This window comes from Chlorocebus sabaeus, chromosome X (genome assembly GCF_047675955.1).
Source record: "Chlorocebus sabaeus isolate Y175 chromosome X, mChlSab1.0.hap1, whole genome shotgun sequence".
Classification (NCBI taxonomy): domain Eukaryota; kingdom Metazoa; phylum Chordata; class Mammalia; order Primates; family Cercopithecidae; genus Chlorocebus; species Chlorocebus sabaeus.
In genome coordinates, this window is record NC_132933.1 from 105,966,074 (window position 1) to 105,970,754 (window position 4,681).

Sequence of the window (4,681 nt, forward strand, 5' to 3'; positions counted from 1 at the left end):
CTGCCTCAGCCTCCTGAGTAGCTGGGACTACAGGCGCCCACCACCTCGCCCGGCTAGTTTTTTTGTATTTTTTAGTAGAGACGGGGTTTCACTGTGTTAGCCAGGATGGTCTCGATCTCCTGATCTCGTGATCCGCCCGTCTCGGCCTCCCAAAGTGCTGGGATTACAGGCTTGAGCCACCGTGCTCGGCCACCTTCTGCCCATTTTTCAATAGAGTTGTTTTCTTACTGTTAAGTTTGGAGAATTTCTTATATACTGTGGATATAAGTCCTTTGTTGAAGATGTTGTGTAAATATTTTCTCCCACTCTGTGGCTTGTCTTTTCATTACTTTAAAAGTGTCTTTTGCAGAGCAAAAACTTTTAATTTTGATGCAGTCCAATTATCAATTTTTTCATATAAGGATTATGCTTTTGGTGTCATATCTGAGTATTCTTTGCTTAATCCAAGGTCAGGAAGGTGTTCTTATGTTTTCTTGTAACTGTTTCACAGTTTTGCATATTACATTTAAATCTATAATCTACTTAAAATTAATTTTTGTACAGGCATAAGATTTAGCTCAAAGTTCATTCTTTTTGTGTATGGATGCCCAATAATTCCAAACAATTCATTGAAAAGAATGTAGCTTGTCCATTGAATTGCTTTTGCACTTTTGTGAAAAATCAATTTCATATGTAGACCTATTTCTAGACTCTAATTTTGTTCCATTGATGTATATATCTATTCCTTCACCAGTGCTATCCTGCCTTGATTACACTTTATTACTTTACATAGTAGCATTACAGTACATCTTAAATTGGATACTGTGAGGCCTCTAATTTTATTCTTCTTTTTCAAAATTGTTTTGTTTTGACTGTTCTGTTACTTTGACTTCCCTATTTTATATTTCACTTGGCTGGGATTTTTATGGAAATTTTATTAAATCTGTATATCAATTTGGAGAGATTTGACATCTTTGCTAAATTTAGTCTTTCAATCCATGAACATGGCATGTCTCTTCATTTATTCAGGTCTTCTTTGATTCCTTTCATCAGTATTTTATAGATTTTAGCATATAGGTGCTGGACATGTTTTGTTAAAATTTTATACCTAAATATTTTTATTTTATGCTATTGTGAATGATACATTTTAAAGATTTTTTGGCTGAGTACAGTGGCTCACATCTGTAAATCCAGCACTTTGGGAGGCCAAGGCAGGCAGATCACGTGAGGTCAGGAGTTCGAGATCAGCTTGGCCAACACAGCAAAACCTCATCTCTACTGCAAATACAAAAATTAGCCAGGCGTAGTGGTGGATGCCTGTAATCCCAGCTTGGGAGGCTGAGGCAGGAGAATCGCTTGAACCCTGGAGGCGGAGGCTGCAGTGAACCGAGATCGCACTGCTGCACTGCAGCCTAGGCGACAGAGTCAGACTCCTCCAAACTAAAAAAAAAAATAATAAATTAAAAAATCATCTCCAATTGCACACAGCCTGTATACAGAAATATGATTGGTTTTTGTGTGCTGAACTTGCACCTGGAGACCTTGCTAAACTCACTTATTTGGTTCTAGGATTTTGTAGATTTCATGGGATTTTTCTAAGTAGATGATCATATTATCTATGAATAGGAGAATTTTTCTAATATTCTTTGAGAATTTCTCTTTTTTCCTCCCTTTTCTTTTTGTTCCCTCTGTTTTTAGTTCCTCTGTTTCCCCAGCATTCCATTAAAACTTATATAGTGTGATTTTTGCTATATACGTATGCCTTTTATTTCTTTTTTCTGTCTTAGTGCACTGACTTGGAGTTCCAATACAATGGAACTAAGAGTGGTGATAGCGGACTTTCTTGCCTTTTCCCGACCTCGGAGGGAAGGAATTCAGTCTTTCATCTTAAGAATAATGCTAGATATCCTGTGAGGTTTTTTCTTGGGTCGGGGTGGGGGTGTGGTGTAGCTGCTCTTTATCAGGTCAAAGAAGTTCCCTTTTATTCCTATTTTGCTGAAAGCTATCATGAATGGATGTTGAATTTTGTCAACGCTTTTTCTGCATCAGTGAATATGATCATGCAGCTTTTCTTCTTCTTTTTTTTTGGTACCAAATTTCTTTATTTGAAGGAATGGTACAAATCAAAGAACCTAAATGGATGTTTTGGTGCAACTTATAGAAAAGGTAAAGGAAACCCCAACATGCATGCACTGCCTTGGTGACCAGGGAAGTTACCCTATGGCTATGGGGAAGTTAGCCTGAGGCTTAGCTTTCATTATCACTGTCTCCCAGGGTATGCTTGTCAAAGAGATACTCTGCCAAGCCAGATTCGGGTGCTCCCATCTTGTGCAAGTTGGTCACGTGGTCACCCAATTCTTTGATGGCTTTCACCTGCTCATTCAGGTAATGTGTCTCAATGAAGTCACACAAATGGGGGTCATTTTTGTCAGTGGCCAGTTTGTGCAGTTCTAGTAGTGACCGATTCACAATTTTTTTCCAAATGTAATGCACACTCCATCGCATTCAGCCCGCTCTCCCAGTCCTCATAGTCTGGTTTCTTGATATCCTGAAGGAAGATTGGGCCACCTCGTTGGTTCTGCAGCTTCATCAGTTTCTCGGCATGTTCCCTTTCCTCATGAGATTGGTGAAGAAAGTATTTGGCAAAGTTCTTCGAAGCCACATCATCGCGGTCAAAGTAGTAAGACATGGACGGGTAAACGTAGGAAGGGTAGAGCTCCAGGTTGATCTGGCGGTTGATGGCGGCCTCTGAGTCCTGGTGGTAGTTCTGGCGCACCTGCGAGGTGGACGCGGTCGTCATGGCGGAGGCTAAGGACAGGTGGCGGCTGCAGCGGCGGTGGCTGCGCGGCGCTGGAGCGGCGGCGGCGGGGTCCTTGGGCGGTCCGAGGGCGCGGTGAAGAGGTGACCGAGGGCTGGCTATGGGCGGCCGGCCAGGATGGGGACGAGCGCCGGGTTCCGTCCTAGCACTGTTGAAGCAGGAAACCCCGACGACTCTCGGGGAAGAACATCTGGCCGCTTTTCTTCTTTAGACAGTAAAATGGTGGATTGCATTGACTGATTTTCTCATGTTGAAGAAGCCTTGTAATCCTAGGGTAAATACCATTTGGTCATGGTGCATACTTCTTTTTATACATTGTTAGATTCAATTTACTAATATTTTGTTAAGACTTTTTATGTCTAAGTTCATGAGAGATATTGGTAAGTAGCTTTCTTTTCTTCAACTGTCCGACTCTCTAGAAGAGATTGTACAGTATTGGTGTTATTTCTTCACACCGAAATCTATTTTTGTTGGATGTGTTATTTTTGGTTAATAGTTCTTTCAGCACATTGAAAATGGTGTGCATGTCTTTATGACCTTCTTGGTTTCTGATGAGAAATCCATAGTCATCCGAATTGTTGTTACCCTGTATGTAATATGTCCTCATTTTTATCTTTCTGTTTTAAACTTATTTTCTTTCCAGCAGTTTGAATATGTCTATGCTTTCATTCTTTGGGTTTATCCTGTTTGGGGTTTGCTGAGGTTCTTCAATCTGCAGGTTGGTGTCTTTTGCTTCATCTGAAATGTTTTCGGTTACAATATTTTCACATCTTTTTTTTTTTTTTCTGTACCACACTGTTTCTCTTCTCCTTCTGTAACTCTAAAGACACAAATGTTAGATATTTTGTTATCTCCTATAGGTCTTTGTGGCTCTGTTTATTTATTTCTCAGTTTTTCCTCTCTGCTATTCAGGTTGGATAATTTCTATTGATCTATTTTCATATTTACTGACTCTTTCATCTCTATTCTGCTATTGCATCCATCCAGTTTTAAAATTCCAGCTACTGCATTCTTCACTTATAAAATCTCTCTTTTTTTTTTAATTTTTGAGATGGAGTGTCACTCTGTCACCCAGGCTGGAGTGCAGTGGTGTGATCTCGGCTCACTGCAACTTCCACCTCCCGGGTTCAAATGATTATCCTGCCTCAGCCTCCCAGTAGCTAGGATTACAGGCACGTGCCACCATGCCCAGTGAATTTTTGTATTTTTAGTAGAGACGGGGTTTCACCATGTTGGCCATGCTGGTCTAGAACTCCTGACCTCGTGATCTACCCACTTTGGCCTCCCAAAGTGCTGGGATTACAGGTGTGAGCCACCGTGCCCAGGCAAAATTTCAATTTGGTTCTTCTTTTATCTTTTACTCCTGTGCTGAGCCTTTTATCCTTACATTCATTTCAAGATTATTTGTCCTTACTTGTTGGAGCATCATTATAATAGCTGCTTTAAAGTTAATTCCAACATTGGTGTCACCTCAGCAGTGGTGTCTGTTATTTGCCTTTTCCCACCCAAGTTAAGATTTTCATGGTTCTTCAGGTATTGAATAATTTTGGGTTGTATCCTGGACATTTTGAATATTATGTTATAGGGCTTTGTATCTTGTTTTAATACTACGGGGAAATACTCATATTTTTGTTTTATTGGGTTTTTGTTTTAGTCATATTGGGTTTTAGCTTGTAATAGACATGCTTGGGTTTAGATCACAAGTTCTGACATGCCTTTTCTGGATAGTGGCTCCAAAGTCAATTCAGTTTTCAAAAGTTTGTAATGCTATTCAGATCTGTCCTACATGTGCTTTATCCAGTGGCTAGTCTAGGGCTTGGGTGGTGGTCTGCCTCTTAGTTCAATTATCACAGTCTTTGGTATGCTGTTTAGGATCAGATCCAT

At 40.3% G+C, this 4,681-nt stretch overlaps 1 pseudogene; it reads right to left on the reverse strand.

Moving 5' to 3' along the window:
- Positions 1 to 2,084: 2,084 nt before the first annotated feature.
- LOC103232921 (ferritin heavy chain pseudogene) lies at positions 2,085 to 2,829 on the reverse strand (annotated as a pseudogene).
- Between the last annotated feature and the right edge of the window lie 1,852 nt (positions 2,830 to 4,681).